Genomic DNA, 18,930 nt, shown 5'->3' with positions numbered 1-18,930 from the left:
AGTGTCTTGCTTCAAAGGAGAGTGCCTTAATGCAAAGCCTGGACTTAGTGACATAATCAAAGAGTATTCTACTAGCCTCCAATCGTGGAAGATGCCTTTGTAGAACTGTAATTAAGGCCACTCTTTGTTGTATATTAATATGTCAGTTTTAATTGTTTGGATTTGATGATTTATTTGAAAATTGAATATCCCAATTTAATTAAGTACACCAAGTATATGTTGTGTTCTGAAGCATTCTATAAAAAATAATTGTTTGTTGAAAAAAAAGGTAGCAAAATGAACTAAAAAAATAGGAAAAAATTGAGAACCGTAGTTGTAATGTTAAGCAAAAATAACCCCAAACACATTAAAATATATTAAACACATGTTTTCTTCCATTTCAGAATACTGTAATGCTTTTTCTCCCTCATTGGGGCTTATACAATTTTTATTCTTATATTCAGACTCTGCTTGTACTTTCCCATACTCAAAATACAATAAGAACAGCCATACTGGGTCAGAACAAAAGTCCATTTAGCTCAGTATCCTGTCTTCCAACAGTGGCCAGTGCCAGGTGCCCCAGAGGGAATGAACAGGTAATCATCAAGTGATCCATCCTCTGTCGCTCTTTCCCAGCTTCTGGCATAAAAACACAGAATCTTTTCCCTGTCAGAGGTGCTTCAGTGTTTTCTACTGAGAAAGATCTAACTCCACTAATAATAGAGTTCTCATATTTACAGACTGTATCACGTGCTCTATGTAGTTTAAGGAAAAAGGGGGAAGGGCCCCACAATTCTTTAATCCAGCATTGACCACCTGGGAACTTCCAACTTTGAAAATAATTACAAGAATAAAACCTCCTTTGCGTATTTTCTAATTATCCCTTTCTTTGTAAATGCTAAATAATGCATTTAACAGCTTCCTGGAAAAAGTCTAATTTACCCACACATGGACAATGTATCCTGTTCTGTGATTATAGTATTTTCAACTCCATCTGTGCTTTGAAAAGTACAGTCTAATTTTTGAGCAGAAAAAAAATGTAGAATAAATATCATTAGTACATATAATGAAAAATTTAATACTGGGCAGGTTGATAATACCAGCCTCTGATGGAGTCTACAGCCTATGGTATCGACACCCTGACATCCCCTACTCAGGAAAACCCACTCAGACCAGGCTACCAAGACTAAGACTGCAGTGTCAAATTTGGCCCCGCAGGAGGAGCTACAGAGCAGCCCTCCCTGCCACATAGAATATCAGGCTTGGAAGAGACCTCAGGAGGTCATCTAGTCCAATCCCCTGCTCAAAGCAGGACCAATCCCCAACTAAATCATCCCAGCCAGGCCTTTGTCAAGCCAGGCCTTAAAAACCTCTAAGGAAAGAGAAAGAAAAGGAGTACTTGTGGTACCTTAGAGACTAACCAATTTATTTGAGCATAAGCTTTCGTGAGCTACAGCTCACTTCATCGGATGGAAGGAGATTCCACCACCTCCCTAGGTAACCCATTCCAGTGTTTCACCACCCTCCTAGTGAAAAAGTTTTTCCTAATATCCAACTTAAACCTCCCCCACTGCAACTTAAGACCATTACTCCTTGTTCTGTCATCCAATACCACTGAGAACAGTCTAGAGCCATCTTCTTTGGAACCCCCTTTCAGGTAGTTGAAAGCAGCTATCAAATCCCCCCTCATTCTTCTCTTCCGCAGACTAAACAACCCCAGTTCCCTCAGCCTCTCCTCATAAGTCATGTGCTCCAGCCCCCTAATCATTTTTGTTGCCCTCCGCTGGACTCTTTCCAATTTTTCCACATCCTTCTTGTAGCTTGGGGCCCAAAACTGGACACAGCACTCCAGATGAGGCCTCACCAATGTCGAACAGAGGGGAAGAATCACCTCCCTCGATCTGCTGGCAATGCTCCTACTTATGCAGCCCAAAATGCTGTTAGCCTTCTTGGCAACAAGGGCACACTGTGGAATCATACCCAGCTTCTCATCCATTGTAATCCCTAGGTCCTTTTCTGCAGAACTGCTGTCTAGCCATTCGGTCCCTAGTCTGTAGCAGTGCATGGGATTCTTCCATCTTAAGTGCAGGACTCTGCACTTGTCCTTGCTGAACCTCATCAGATTTCTTTTGGCCCAATCCTCTAATTTGTCTAGGTCCCACTGTATCCTATCCCTACCCTCCAGAGTATCTACAATTCCTCCCAGTGTCATCTGCAAACTTGCTGAGGGTGCAATCCATGCCATCCTCCAGATCAGTAAAGAAGATATTGAACAAAACTGACCCGAGGACCAACCCTTGGGGGCACTCCACTTGATACCCGCTGCCAGCTAGACATGGAACCATTGATCACTACCCATTGATCCCGATGATCTATCCAGCTTTCTATCCACCTTATAGTCCATTCATCCAGCCCATACTTCTTTAACTTGCTGGCAAGAATACTGTGGGAGACCGTGTCAAAAGCTTTGCTAAAGTCAAGGAATACCACGTCCACTGCTTTCCCCTCATCCACAGAGCCAGTTATCTCATCATAGAAGGCAATTAGGTTAGTGAGGCATGACTTGCCCTTGGTGAATGCATGCTGACTATTCCTGATCACTTTCCTCTCCTATAAGTGCTTGAAAATTGATTCCTTGAGGACCTGCTCCATGATTTTTCCAGGGACTGAGGTGAGGCTGACTGGCCTGTAGTTCTCCGGATCCTCCTCCTTCCCTTTTTTAAACATGGGCACTACATTAGTCTTTTTCTAGTCATCCAGGATTTCCCCCGATAGCCATGAGTTTTCAAAGATAATGGCCAATGGCTCTGCAATCACATCCACCAACTCCTTTAGCACCCTCTGACGGAGTGTATCCGGCCCCATGGACTTGTGCTTGTCCAGCTTTTCTAAATATTCCTGAACCACTCTTCTCCACGGAGGGCTGATCACCTCCTCCCCATACTGTGCTGCCCAGCGCAGTAGTTTGGGAGCTGACCTTGTTCGTGAAGACAGAGGCAAAAAAAGCATTGAGTACATTAGCTTTTTCCACATCCTCTGTCACTAGGTTGCCTTCCACATTCAGTAAGGGGCCCACACTTTTCTTGACCTTCTTCTTGTTGCTAACATACCTGTAGAAACCCTTCTTGTTACTCTTAACATCCCTTGCTAGCTGCAAATCCAAGTGTGATTTGGCCTTCCTGATTTCACTCCTGCATGGCTGAGCAATATTTTTATACTCCTCTCTGGTCATTTGTCCAATCTTCCACTTGTAAGCTTTTTGTGTGTGTGTTTAAGATCAGCAAGGATTCCACTGTTAAGCCAAGCTGGTTGCCTGCCATATTTACTATTCTTCCTACACATCGGGATGGTTTGTTCCTGCAACCTCAATAAGGATTCTTTAAAATATGGCCAGCTTTCCTGGACTCCTTCCCCCCTCATGTGATTCTCTCAGGGGATCCTGCCCATCAGTTCCCTGAGGGAGTCAAAGTCTGCTTTTCTGAAGTCCAAGGTCCGTATTCTGCTGCTCTCCTGTCTTCCTTGTGTCAGGATCCTGAATTCGACCATCTCATGCTCACTGCCTCCCAGGTTCCCATCCACTTTTGCTTCCCCTACTAATTCTTCCCTGTTTGTGAGCAGCAGATCAAGAAAAGCTCTGCCCCTAGTTGGTTCCTCCAGCACTTGCACCCAAATTGTCCCCTACATTTTCCGAAAACTTTCTGGATTGTCTGTGCAATGCTGTATTGCTATTCCAGCAGATATTGGGGTGACTGAAGTCCTCCATGAGAACCAGGTCTGTGAGCTAGTAACTTCTGTTAGTTGCCTGAAGAAAGCCTCGTCCACTTCATCCCCCTGGTCTGGTGGTCTATGGCAGACTCTCACCATGACATCACCCTTGTTGCTCACACTTCTAAACTTAATCTAGAGACTCTCAGGTTTTTCTGCAGTTTCATACTGGAGCTCTGGGCAGTCATACTGCTCTCTTACATACAGTTTAACTCCCCCACCTTTTCTGCCCTGCCTGTCCTTCCTGGACAGTTTATATCCATTGTGACAAAGCTCTGTCCTTGTCTCAGTGGGCCCCGCACTTCCTGGTGGATTTGGCTAGCTTCAGAGGCTCACTGTGACCCTCCACGTAGCCCTTCTCTCTCTAGAGGCAAGGGTCACAGGCTACGGAGCCATTTTTGATCATAAGCCAGCAAGGAAGGTCAGGAGAAGCCTCCCTCCCTTGCACAGTCTCTGTTGTCTCCCACTCTCAGTGATTAATCGGGAGGGAAGGAAGGGAGCCCAGGCCCACCCCCTACTCCAGGCTCCAGCCCAGGGACCCTAATAGTAGCAGCTATGGTAGCTGACTTTTTGGATATAGGACATGTACAATTCCCTGGGCCACTTCTCCACAGCAGCCCGCACTCAATATCTGCTTCATTACCTCAGGGCCTCCTTTCTTGCGCCTGATATGGTTTGTACTGCTTAGTTCCTCCAACAGCATGGCTTCCTCCTACAGCTCCTGCCACGCACAGCCAACTGACTAACTTGGAGGCTTTTAACAAGTTTCAGCCAGCCCCTAACTGGCTTCAGGTGTCCCAATCAACCTAGCTATATTCCCTGCCTTCTGGAAAGATCTCAATTGGCCCCAGGTGTCCTAATTGACCTGGAGCAGCTGCCATTTACTTATCCTGGTAACAGGGATTTGTTTAGCCTGGGGCTAATATATCTGTCTCCCACTACTTTTCTATAGCCATCTGGCGTTGCCCCGTCACACCATCCATGACAGTACTCCACATAGCCACACGTGGGATAGCCTTATCCAGTCAGGGACACAGGAGAAATACCATGCAGTCCTTTTATCCTGTGACTGGGCCAGTGAACCAGGCTAATACACAAAATACACCTCAGCAGTAGTCTGAAAAGTCTGCAGGTATCCAGACAGAACAGAGAAAAATCACAAAAACTAACTTTCTTTCTACAGGCAGTTCTCAGAGAAAGTTCTACTGAAGAGGTCCTGGACGAAGCTCAAATTTCAGTCAAGGCTGATTTGGACACACAGTCCATGCAGCTTCCTCAGACACATTCATGTTATTGTGCATTATTATTATTCATTTGTAACACACTCTTACTAAGCAGTCTCAGTTGGGGTTGGGGCCGGGGCCCCATTGGGCTAGGTGCCATACAAGCATGTGTGAGAGAAAATGTTTGCCCCACAGAGCTTACTGTCTAAATAAAAAAGAGATGGAGATAAGAGAGGGCTGGCAATATTAAATGACTGGCCCAAGGTCACATAGTGGATCCATTGCAGAGCCAGGAATAGACCCCAGGTCTCTAAACTCCCAGTCCAGTGGCCTGTATAATAGAACACACCCCCTCCCAGCTCCAGTGTGGTCCCCGGGAAGCCTTGGAGTGTGCTAAATTTGACTAGAGCAACATATCAGTCACAACAGAAAGCATCAGACCTCACAAGAAGATCAACGCAGGTATGGGGCTGCATGGGGCTGGAGGCTAGAAGAGAGATATTTGGTTCTGATGTGACCCATAGGAAGTGTTGGGTTTGATTTGAAGGAAAGGCTGAGGGTTGGCACCATTGTTAGCTTACACACACTTTTAATAATGGCTGTCTTGCTGTCAGACTATGCCCTGCATCCCCATGCATAAATCCCATTGATGTCAATGGGACTGTATGTACAGTAGAGTGGAGGCACCCTAAGGTAACATAGTAGAAAGCGAAGGTCCGTACTGTCAGCATGCCAATGAATGTCCTGATGAAGCAAAAACTTTTAGGCTGCTTTGCAAATGTTGTGAAACTCTCAGCAAGTGCAGGCATGTCATTTTGCTGTGAGGCCTACAAGTCAGACCTTGCCATAAACTTGTATAGCTACATCATGTAGCTTGTTCTCATGCTCCTTTGAGTCATTCTATGGTGCTAGGAGCCATTTACAGAAAAGTTGGGCAGATAGCTCCTTTTAAACTCCCTCTAGAGTTAACCATTGAATGTCAAAACCATATTTAAAACTTGTCCAAATGTTTTGTTTTTTCCAAGAGTTAGGAACAGAGACAGCCTGAGACACCGTTACAAGCCTAAATTATTTGACCGAGTCTACAATGGAGGGGCAGAAATGACCCAGCGTTTTTAATTACAAATATACTTGGGGGAGTGGTGGATCCCTCAACCCTCTTTAAAATTCATGCTGCTGCTTTCTTGAAACATTATTTTACCTTAGTTCCAATAGAGATTAAGTTTCTGCCAGTGGTGTATTATCGCCTAGGCCGACAAGGCTTAGGCCTAGGGTGGCAAGTTTGCCGGGGCGGCAAATTTTTAATAGCAGCATTTTTGTAATTGCAGCATCAGAGACGCGCACCCCGATTCTACCAATCATAGCGCGTATTGAAACCACCCATGATGGCGCGACGCCATTTAGTAAAGAACATGCTCGCGACAATCCTAAGCATTAACAATATGACCAGAAGGAAGAAATTAAGCGGTTCTCAGTTAAAAAAAAATGCTATACAAAAGAAAGAAAGGAAAAATGAAATGATAGCAAAAATGCGCAAAATGGATTCCTTTGTTGTATCAGTTAGTGCCAACAGTGAGACAGAAAAAATACTTGAAAGTAGTAGTGAAGTAAAAAGTGAAAATATTGGTGTTGATATTGAAAATATTGATGTGATTAAAGTACATAGTGAAACTAAGGAAGAAATTCTGTCTGCAGTTAGTGTGGAAGAAAATGCTCCAAATACTAGCATATCAGAGACTACTGGGAATCACGTTGATCTGGATCTCTTTGACAATACTGCAGAGATTTGTGAATCATGTCAATCAGAAATTCAATCTGACATTGAAATATCTACCATAAGTGATGACCCAGCCGAATGGATATTGAATGATGCTACAATTGAGTATTTATCAATGCATGGTATTAAACAAAATATTGATAGTGATTTTACTAACTCAAAAAGACAATATACTGATAAAATGCATCTTCTAACAAAAACTGTGTTTGAACAACATCTTTTAAACGGTGAAGTAAAGTCATGGCAATATCTTGTATATTCGGAGAGCAAAGGAGCCATGTTTTGTGCCCCATGTCGATTATTCGGAAGGATCTCTAGTCTGGCGACGAGTGGATACCATGACTGGAAAAACATATCAGCTCGACTACGTGAACATGAAAATTCGACTGAACATAAAACATGTGTACTGACAATGGTGAAGAGAGGGGAGATATCCAGAAGAATTGATACGAATTTAAAATTTCAAATGGAAGAAGACATTATTTATTGGAGAAATGTGTTGAAGAGGATTGTAGCTGTGGTAAAGAAACTTTCAAGTAGAGGACTTGCATTTAGAGGTAAGGTGGAAAAATTTGGATCACCTTATAACGGCCCTTGAGCTTGTCACAGAATTCAATCCATTTCTAGCTAATCACATTGCACGTTACGGAAATGAAGGTCGAGGTAATGTATCTGGTCTTTCATCCTATATATGTAATGAATTTATAAAATTGATGGTTTCAAATGTGATCTCAAACATTATTAGAGAAGTAAAAAGCCAAATATTTCTCGATAAGCGTTGACTCAACTCCCGACATATCTCATGTTGATCAATTGGCTTTTATACGGAGATATGTAAACGATGATGGCATACCAATAGAGAGGTTTCTTTGTTGGTTTTTTTTTTTTTTTTTTTTTTTTACCAAACACTGGCCGCAAATCAGAACAGTTAGCTGATGCTGTACTTTCAACTTTGAATTGTTATGGATTAGATATCGCAAACTGCCGTGGCCAGTCGTACGCAATGCCACTAGCATGTCTGGTGTATATAGCAGGTTGCAAGCAAGAATAAAGAATATAAATCCTTATGCTGTGTATGTGCCTTGCTCTGTGCATTATTTAAATCTGGTTGGAGTATGTGCAGCAGAAAGTTGTCAAGAAGCATGTTCATTTTTCTCAACTGTCCAACATCTTTTAATTTTTTTCTGCCTCTACTCACCAGTGGGAGATTTTACTATCTAATTTGAAGCCAAGCAGTAAAGTAATAAAAAGGACTTTCTTAGACTCAATGGTCATCTCGAGTGGAAGCTTGTCATAATTTGAGTGAAAACTGGAATGCTATAATTAAAGCCTTAAATACAATAAAGGAAGATGCTACTGAGAAACCTGTTACACATAATGAAGCTGCAGGCCTGCAGCAAAAACTCCATCAACTTGAGGCTGCTTTTATGGCTGTATTTTGGAGCTCACTCTTGGAAAGATTTCATATAACTAGCCAAAAACTGCAAAATGTTTATACTGATATACAGACAGTTGTAGAACACTACAACTCATTAATAGGATACATTAACTCCATACGGGACTTGTTTAATATGTACGAAGAGACAGCCAGAGAAAAATCTGAAACTGAAGACTAAGAATTTGACACAAGGCGAAAAAGAAAGCGTAAACTTCAATCTGATGAGACACGCAAAGTTGAAGTGGAAATGTGTGGTAGAGATAAATTTAAAGTAGATACCTTTTTAACAATACTAGACCTTGTATGCTCTGAATTAAAATGCAGAAGTAATGCGTATCAAGAAATTTATGGCAGATTTCAGTTTCTCTCTAACATTACCAATACTTCAACAACAGAAATAACAGTTCACGCTAAAAAATTACAGCTATGATACCAAAGAGGTTTAGAAGAATCATTCGTGAATGAGTGTCTACATTTTTGATCATATTTGGAAGGTGTCGAAATTCCTAAAAATGAAAAGTCGTCAATTTTAAGATATTGCAGCCTTCTTCGAAATTGAAACGTTCATTCAGTATACCCAAATATTGATATTGCCTTCCAAATGTTCGTTTGCATACCTGCTACAAACTGTTCAGCGGAACGATCATTTTTGGCATTAAAAAGGGTGAAAAACTATTTGAGGGCTAATCTCAGTGAAGAAAAAGTAAACTCCCTTTCTCTCCTGACAATTGAAAAGGATCTAACAACTTCTCTGGATTATATAGAATTAATTAATAAGTTTGCCGCTCAAAGGTGTAGGCGTAAACAAATGTAGTTACTTACTACTCACATACTTTTATTTCTTTTATTGTATCTACATAAAATAAAAAATAAATATTTGATATACACCGGACCCCCGCTTGAACGCGGGGTTTTGGATCCATGCGCGGTCCCATGCTATAAGCGAAATCGCGCTATACAGACGTGCGTTCAAGTGAGGGTCTGCTGTACTTGTAATTTTATTTATAATAAAACTTGTAAATGTTCAATTATTTTAATGATATTTAGATTCATTTTAGTTCAAATAAATTTGTAAAAAAATGAAAACAAGTTCATATGGGGGGGCAATTATTTCAGGGCCTAGGGTAGGCAAAATCATTAATCCGCCACTGGTCTCTGCACTGAAAATATTATGGAGGCACCACAGTTAAGGCTGCATTAGAGTTCCGACTTAAAGCAGGAATGGAATCCTTCCAATACCGTAGAACCTCAGAGTTACAAACACCTCAGGAACGGAGGTTGTTTGAAACTTGAAATGTTTACAACTGAACATTGACTTAATACAGCTTTGAAATTTTACTATGCAGAAGAAAAATGCTGCATTTGCTTCCCCCCACCCCACCCCCCGCTGCCTGATTGTGTACTTCTGGTTCCAAATGAGGTGAGTGGTTGACTGGTCAGTTCGTAACTCTGATGTTCTACTGTATAATTAAAAACTAATTAGTCAACAGCAGCAAAAGTCCATTAATGCAAAAAGATTGAGGTCCTTGAATTTTAAAACATTGTCACATGCAGCCAAAAAAATGTATTTTTTTAAAAAGGAGTCTTTGGGGCATATTCATAAAGGTTATCATGATTTTGGGACCTCTGTCAAAGAATGTCAACAGGAAGCCATCTGAAAAAGGGGATGTTTCTTATGACTGAACACTGCAGCCATACATGCTTAACTTGATGCACTGTGAGTAATGCCATTAAAGTCAAGGAGACTACTCTCAGTGCATCAAGTTAAGCATGTGTGCGTAAAACTTTGCAGAATCAGAGCTTGTTATTTTAAAAAATATATATTAATAATAGAATAATGCGAGTGACGTTTTGTGATAACCTTTGTTATAACCTCATTTGTTATAACCTTTATTTTTATCACACATGCCAGCAGTTTTGGGGTTTTTTTTAAATATCTGGTGCTTGTGGTCTCCAGTACTACAATGCTAGAAAAGGGCCTGTAGGGGACCTGTGATGTGATCCTCTGTCAGGAGGCGAGGCGGGGTGATGGAGGTAGGGGGGTTTGCAGCCAGTTAAAGACATGCTAGGGGAGCATGCAAGTAACTGGTGGGACTCTGGGCATGATCCAACCTATGAGCAGCTCAAAACAATAGTCAACTTTGAGGGAGGGAGTTGCATCGCTGCCCCTGCATACACATTCCCACAAAGTAAAGCTCCTTTCTGTCCTCATGATTCTCTCCCACATCCATGTCCTCGTGGTTAAGGGAAAGCTGGTTCCTTTCTTTAAAATAGGTTTCCACTGGAACTGCTCAGAAATCATCAGATTTTGACAATTTCAAATTTTGAAATTAACAAAAAAAAATGGTTTACATTTTTCCTAATGTTTTCCCACATTTTCCTACCAATAGCAGCGCTATTAGCCCATTTTAAACAAAAATCTGTGAAGTTCTGAATTGCAAAAGTAAGGGGGTGGGAGGGAAATTTTGAAAAATCATCCTGAATTCGCCACACTGCAAGTTTTTCAAGCCACTCTAGTACGGATGTTGGAGCTTTCAGAATGGGGGCCTCTGAACTGGCTGATGCGATCAAGATTCTGAAGGGGCGAGTAACTGGTGAGACTCTACAGAGAAGAATTTGTTAGTCAGTTTTTCCTCCAAAAAATCATTGTGCCCATCCAAGCAAATAAAATCCTACATGCCCTTCCCTCCCCACAAAGGGAATACAGGGATTCCCCCTCCTTCCCCCCACAAATGACTGGATGTCACTCAAGGGGTTTGGGAGCTTGTCTCACACTGCTGCAAGTAGCTCTGGCCCTCTTGCAAAGTTCAGCCCCACCGGAAGGAAGCTGTCAGAAATTCTCCCCTCCGTTCGCCATTCTCACAGCAGGGAAGGCCACGCTGTCCAAGGAGTCCAGCCGCTCAACACAGCTCTGCTCCCTCCTCCTCCTGTGAGAAACATGGACAAGATAGTACCTCTGCTCCTGTCCCCTGCAGCACCCAGCCTGCGAAGGGGCAAAGGGGAGGTGGAGAGTTTCTGGAGCTCCCCCCGAGTCTAAAATGGGGAGAGGGAACAGCACTGGAGTCCCCAGCTCAGGCCTGGGGAAGGAGGGTGAAGAAGCCCAGGAGGAGCAGGGTGAGGCTGGTTTGGGGCTAAATTAGGGGGTGGGGGCTGATGGGGAGACTGGGGGAGCCGAACTGATGGTGGGCACTGGATGGGAACAACTGATGGGGGGGATGGGGGACAGGATTAATTGCTGAGCAGGCGGCAGGCAGATGTGGGAGTGAGAGCTCCTGCAGCAGGGGCCAAAATCCCCTTACCCGATACATTGGGAGTATGGGTGACTCCAGTTGTCACACAAATGCACTAGGGAGGGGTTGGGGAGCTCAAAAATCAAAAGACAGCCTGAAAACCCCCCACAATATAGACCTTTTTTAAAAAAAAATCTCAAGATTTTGGAAGGGAGGAGCAATCTCGTGATTTTGGCATCACCAGGGAATGTTACAAAAGGCTGCTAAAATCTACAGCTGGCTTGTAAGTCCCATCTTGGCAGATTTCCATGGGCTGAACACAGCCATGAGAGCTGTCACTGGTGCTTGCTAGCTGGTTGTTCCTACCAGCAGACTTTCTGATGAAGGTTAAATAAGGACAATCATCTAAAACGGGAGCATTTTAAAACAGTTGTCTTGTTTTTGCTGATTTGGCATCCCTGGAAACAGAAGTAAGAACTGGAAGCCAGCAACTGAAATTGGCTACACGGCTGTTTGGCTTGTTCTGCTCCCATTTCCATGGAAACAGATATAAGATCAGTGAAAACAAAGCAAAGGTTTTCAAATATGATTTTTAAAGACATTAACCCTGACTTTAGTTTCACTTTCTGGTTCTCACTGATGCCAGCAGCAGCCGAAACCCAACCGCTGAGAGTGAAAACAAGGACCAATCTCTGTGTTCTATCACCTGATCACCACTGGGATCCAGGACATGAGAGGCCACTGTGTTCTCAAGTTGGTCAGTCATATGCCCCCGAAAGGACCTGGTCCTACAATGGGATCCAGGCAGGTAGGGCCCTTACTTCTGCAAATAGTCCTACTGATGCCAGCCCAAGGTTCAGGATGTTGTGTTGTGATTGCATTTCCCAGTGGGAAGAGGGAGAATGAAGATAGCAGCAGCAGAGATGGAAGGAAGCAGGAGTGTGGCTGTGGCACAAGGAAGGGGTAGGCTTGTTTATTTTCTTGGGATGAATTAACCGTGAGGATTAAGACAGAAATAGGAAGCAAGCGGGCCAGGTTGCAAAGTAGCTCAACTGGAGGAAATGGCACCTCCTCCTCTTTGGCTTCTCCTGGATATTTGGAAAATTATTCATCCTGAGTCAAACAACAGTGAAATTTTGGTTGAAAACCCAATCCAAGTCAGATGTGGGGACATATGACGTTTTTCTAATTTATTGATTGATTTACGGAGCACCTGTCAGAGGGTGTCAGTACTTCATAACATACACTGTTTAATATATGCAGAACATGTTAAGGCATGATATAAAGTGTTTATTGGCAGAAGACAACATTACTCATGGGATGGTGGAACCTGGGGTGAGTTATGCAGACCATGCCAAAGAACAGCCAACAGAAACATTTTACCGCAATACACCACCGCATATTTTGCTTATGCCACATTTCACAGGAAGGCGATTTTAGAAAGGAAAAAAGACAGGTTTTTTTAGTTTATGTATTCGGTTTGTCATGTCTCTTGGTGGCAAATCAGGCTGCTTCACTTACCCTGAGTCAGGATGCTAACTAGATACTGTTGTCATAGTAGGCATGATGAGAAGCAGTAAGGCAACCCGACAGCTGAAAGAAAAGTAAATTGCAATAAAAATGTTTAAAATTCTAATTTACAAGAGAATTAAATAGCTCTCCTGAAATTTGAACTGAGGAACCCACCAGCAGATCCCTAACACATCATCCACCATACCTGCCAAATGCTTTCTGTCAGTAGTAGCATTCTTTAAAACACCCATTGTGTTGTCCCCAAAGCTACTTGATTTTTTCTTCCATTGAGAAAGTCAAGTAGGACTACTTTTCACTTTAGGGCAATTAGAGCAGGCTACAGAGAGCAGAAAAGCTGTGAGAAAAAGAGTCATCCACATGGCATTATTGGGGATTGCGGAGACCTAAAATCATCTGGGTGAAATCCTGGTGCCACTGATTTGAATGTTTTGTCACTGACTTCAGTGGGGCCAGGATTTCATCCTCCAGGCATAAGCTCCTAGTGGGAATACTAGTAGATCCAAAAAACTTCAAAGTACAGTTTATCTGTATGTGGGGTCACAATAGGAATTTTCCCTTATGTCAGATGGACAGTGACCGTGGGGGAGGGGGGGGGGAGGGAAGGTGGTTCCACCTTCCTCTCCACCACGTGGATCACTTGCTAGAATTATCTGGGCATATCTCAATTTTTTCCCCGCCATAGTGGGGGTCTTGGGCATTGGTGCAACTCAGTGCCTCCCATTCTCTGCCTGTGGCACATAAGAGTCTGGTCTCCCGTGGACTGTAAAACTTTGATCTAATTTCAGTTGTCAGGTGCAGGAGCCTAACTTTAGTCACCTATTTTTGAAAATCTTGGTCTAGACATTTAGACCCTGATTTAGCAAAGCCTGGAAGCATGTGTATAAGTCCCCCATTGAAGTTGATGGCACATATGCACTTGCTTAACTTTAAGCACGTTTAAATGCTTTGCCTTAGCATTTGTCCAATGATCTCAGTGAGTGTAAGGAACACATTCTGAAAGAATAGATCTCAGGTTTTGGGAGAGATGTGAAAGATATAAAAGAAAATAGATGTATTTAATATCCACATAGATTTTCACATCCAATTATTACACTTTTCAAATAAGCCAAATTTCAGGATATTTCCATTTACACTAGATACAAGTGTATATCGACTCTGGTTCTGCACCGATGGGAATTCATGAATGACCAAGACTAGTCATTACATCTGGAAAAGGGGCCTCCTCAGAGTTACTGGTAAACATCAGTTGACAACGCTAAAACCATACAGGAACATAGAGCCTGATCCTTTGGTATAGTGCAGGAACACACAATGCTATCTGGGGTGAAAGATCACTTTTGAACTCCTCCAACCCTCAGCTATGCACCGGGCCAGTCTTCTGGGATAAGTCAGAGTAGCTTTCTTCTTGCTAATTCTTCTCTCTCACCTCATACACCACCAGGAGTCCCCTTGTATTCACAGATAGACGGCTGTGAAATCAATGATACTTGTGGGTTAACCCTCCCCCACAAAAAAACTAAACAGATTTACAATCTGGCAGACACTGCCTACCAAATTATTATTATTAGATAGCTCACATCTGGAGCCTAAATAACTCAACAAAGTTCAGTGTTCCTATCACAAGGTTAAGAGTCTTATTCTATCTTTTTATTGCATTTTTATTGTAGTTGTTCCTTTGACAGGTCATTACTTTAGAAGGCTTCCTTTTAGTTCTGCATGCAGTAGCCTATATGTAGCCTGGTTTCCAACAAGAAATGCATTCTTGTAACAGTTCTATTCCATTAACTAGCCTGGTTGTCATGGGGCCTCCCCACTGTACTATTTTCACTTTAGAAGGGTGCATTTGTTTTGCCCTGCTTCTGCCTTAAGGATGAAATTGAAGTTCTGATGCCAAAAAACCAAGGCTTCAATATTTCTTTTTAATTCTTTGAACTGTTGGGACACAGAGTTGATCGTATAGCTCCAAGAAAAATATTGTGGGAACATCTGTTCCCCGGGAATATGATGCAGGGAACATGCTTCTTGTTTTATCTTGAAGGAGGGTTTTTTTTTTTAAATATATTTTTGCTTGGGAAGGGATCCAGTGATTTGTTAGCTGCCTTGTCATAACACTGTTCAATGAATTAATCTATGTGTATGCAGTAGTTTCAGCTGTGATCATGTGTACTTTCAAGATGTCTATAACTATAATTACAAACGAATAACTGCTCTGTTAAATGTCTGGTTCACTAGAATATGTGCAGTTGTTGTTTGGGAACAGCCTATTGCCCACTGGTATTGCAAATTTCCCTTGATGCTAAACTGAGTTTTTCTTTCAATATACCATCTCTCTGCCTCTTACCTTGTATGGCTTGTTCAAGGACGGCTAGTGACCAGTAAGCCTGTGTGCATAAGAAGTGGTTGCATTGACTCCCAAACAGTTGCTTGAACAGCTGTCGGATGTTCTGCCAACTTTCTTTTCACTATCCTTTTCCACTGTCCCCTGGGCTTGAGATCCCTATATCCCACTTTCAGTCTCTAAGGGCACTGACGTAGACAAATGCAGGATCCTGTTCCACACTTTAAGCTTCTTGGCAGGATCTCCTTTGGAATCTGCAGCCAAAACAGTAGCTGAGAGTCTTCGGTGGCCTTTTGTACCAGTCTTTCAGTCTCCTGCAGACTAAAATTGGCCTTCATTGGCCACACAATGTCCCCAGCATCTGACTTCTTCCTTTAGCTGCCTTCCAGCAGGGGGGCAGAGGAGTTCAGAACAGCAGGTTTCCCCTTCAGCAGCAGAAGCAGCTGGATCTCAAGATAAGCTGAAGGAGGAATGACAGGTTATGGTGTGTCAATTCCCCTGGAGAAACAGAACAGCAATGATTGTCATTTTGTTTCCCTCCAGTTATTAATACCATTGAGGAATTGCATATAAAGATGGCCAAACAAGAATTATTTCCTGCAAAAATTTTTAAACAAAAATGAAGAATTTTTGCTCTGTTGGAAATGTTTTGTGGATTTGTCTGATTTTCCAGCTCAGTGATTCAAAATGAAAAAAAAACTGTTCTGAATTTCACGTTTTTCATTTTTGGATTTCCCCTCCACTCCCCTTTCTCTCTTCCTTTTTGGTTTGTTTTCCCCTCCGTTTCGTCTTTTCCCCTCCCTTTTATGGGGGAAAAGGTGGAAAGAGATACCAGGGGAGGAGGGGATGACAAAAAAATGTAAAACTGTTTTTTTTTATTTCAGTGCAAATTAGAACAAATGTATTTGCTTCAAATTGATTCATTTAGAATCGCTTAGTCAAAAAATTAGAAAATTTTCATTAAAAATGTTTTTAGCATTCATAATGTTCTCATTTTCATAGCACTCAAAAAAACATTTTTCATTGACAAACACAAAAAAATTGTCAAGCAGCTCTAATTATTAACCTATACATCATGCCTGACTCACAATGGAAGTGTGAAGCACTCTGATATCGAATCTGTACTGGTCACTTGGTAACTCTTCACTATCTTGACGTGGATTACTACTGAAAGCACTTTTAGAATCATCATGCCATGCCAGACTCTGCCCTGAGCACTGCCAACATTGTACAGCATTCCAAAAGTAAGGGACTGTTTTCTTAGCACCCCCGCCACTGCCCTCCTCCTGATATTATCATCATTACTATTAAGCAGTTCTCACCTACATTCACCAGGGGTATTTCGTGCTACTTTTTGCAGCATTCACCAACTCCCGATCTTGTTGTATAGAGATGAAAAAACGTTCCCTGTAATAGGGGTCTGGTGGCAACCCTAGCCCTAACTTACATACTGTGCAATGGATTTGCCCTTTCATCTCCCAAGGCCTTGCAGTGGTTATTCAGGGAGCAAGGGCCAGGCGGTAAGGTGCGGGAGGGAGGTGTGGACACAGGCAGGGGCAGTGGGCCTAGAGCAGCACCTCACTACCCAACAGCAACACTCCAGCTTTTTATTTATTTATTTTTTGGTACATGAATGTTGCAGGAGATGCAGCAAACTTGTAGCCCACCAGGTGAATGTTCCCTTGCCCAACAACCCAGTCCTCTGCTGATACTGCAACATTGCTGTTGTACGTTTTGGCCTTGGAAGAGAACTACAGGAGCTAGCCTCATAGACAGGTCACTTGGCACTGAGATAGTAGGCTAGTTGGCTTCCTAGAAATATAGTCGATCAAGCTCGTCAAAGGATGGGGTGTTTGCTCCTGGTTGGAAGGAGAGGGACTGTGGTATGGGAAGGCAACTTCCTTCATTACTCTGAACCTGTATTGTCCATCCTTACTTCCAAGTGGTTTATGAAGAGCAGGTGGAGATGTGTCTATTTCCTGCTATGCACCTTCATTTCCAATTCACAGATGAAATGAAGAACATTTATCTGCCACAGATCTTGAGCTACGGAAAGCAGCAGGGTCAAATGAAGTTCAAGCTTGAGTCGCTCTGATAGAACAGACCTGGGATTTCTGACACCATGAGGGCCCCTCCACTATGGGCCGCATCTCGGTTCAAAACAGCCTGAATCTATTGATCTTCAGGGCAGCCTGTAGGGCTCCTCTGGTATTTTTTGGTATTTGGGAAGGGTGGGGTCTGGAGAAATAGTTACTTGGCTGACACAGGTGCTGAGATGACAAATTAGTACTTGGAAGATGTGAATTCCTGTATAAAATGTAACTTAGTGATGGCAGGTCAGACCATGCCATGGGCTGCTGCAACATGTACTGATAACAGCTGAGGAAAGGATGATGCTAGTGGATTGTACCTGTCCCAGCGTTCAGTAAAGGAACAAATGAAAAACTTACCTCTGAGATGAAATCACACAAGAAAGAAAGAGGGACGATGTTCACAAAGCATAGTCACCATTCACGTTCTCTCCAGGGTTGTCATGACACTGCATTCCCTGCTAATAGAAATGCACTGCCGGATTGGGCACACCGTTAAAAACAAATTGAAATGGTCAGTACTAACATGCACACCAAAGCATTCAACACTACATTGTTTTACTCCTTTCTTGCCCACCGCCGAAGGGAAGACAGCATTGTGGGACAGATTTCTGCTGCACCCAGTTTCCACCGAGCAGTCGGTCAGGGACCCAGTTAGAGGTCAGTGATGCTCTGCCACAGCACAACCTAGAGCAGCCTGCGGACTGCTAGATTACATTGTGCTCCAGCCACTCCCCTCACCCTCACTGCCCCATAAGCTTCTCTCCCTGCACAGGGGGCTGACAGAGCAGCACAGGAGTTGTTCTGCTGACTCCATGGGGACTTCCCTCCATGCCAAGTGAGGGAGCTGAGGGAGGTTTCTGCTCCCTTTGCAGCACCTGAGTGAAACAAAGGGGATGCACCAGGCAGACAATTCCCCCATCTCTCTCTGTTGGCGGAAACGCTGCATCAGAAACCTGTCCACCTGCCTTATTTCAGTGTGACTTTGATACTATCTCCCAGGCATTTGAAGCAGGTCCTCAAGGAATCAATTCTGAAGCACTTAGAAGTGCGGAAAGTGATCAGGAACAGTCAGCATGGATTCACCAAGGGCAAGTCATGCCTGACTAATCTAATTGCCTTCTATGACAAGATAACTGGCTCTGTGGATGAAGGGAAAGCAGTGGATGTGTTGTTCCTTGACTTTAGCAAAGCTTTTGACATGGTCTCCCACAGTATTCTTGCCAACAAGTTAAAGAAGTATGAGCTGGATGAATGGACTATAAGGTGGATAGAAAGCTGGCTAGATTGTCGGGCTGAACGGGTAGTGATCAATGGCTCCATCTCTAGTTGGAAGCCGGTATCAAGTGGAGTGCCCCAAGGGTCAGTCCTTGGGCCGGTTTTGTTCAATATCTTCATGAATGATCTGGAGGATGGTGTGGATTGCACCCTCAGCAAGTTTGCAGATTACACTAAACTGGGAGGAGAGGTAGATACGCTGGAGGGTAGGGATAGGATACAGAGGGCCCTAGACAAATTAGAGGATTGGGCCAAAAGAAATCTGATGAGGTTCAACAA

At 43.0% G+C, this 18,930-nt stretch overlaps 1 long non-coding RNA gene across 1 annotated transcript; it reads right to left on the bottom strand.

Annotated features, from left to right (window-relative positions):
* Positions 1-6,795: 6,795 nt before the first annotated feature.
* On the bottom strand, positions 6,796-18,045 carry LOC119566663. Its single transcript, XR_005225957.2, has 4 exons — positions 17,734-18,045; positions 15,287-15,743; positions 12,934-13,005; positions 6,796-11,109 (listed from the first exon to the last, which is right to left on the bottom strand). It is a non-coding gene; the product is annotated as an uncharacterized LOC119566663 (long non-coding RNA).
* Between the last annotated feature and the right edge of the window lie 885 nt (positions 18,046-18,930).

This window comes from Chelonia mydas, chromosome 1, assembly GCF_015237465.2.
Source record: "Chelonia mydas isolate rCheMyd1 chromosome 1, rCheMyd1.pri.v2, whole genome shotgun sequence".
In the NCBI taxonomy this organism is placed as follows: Eukaryota; Metazoa; Chordata; order Testudines; family Cheloniidae; genus Chelonia; species Chelonia mydas.
This window is presented reverse-complemented; position numbering and strand designations above follow the sequence as displayed.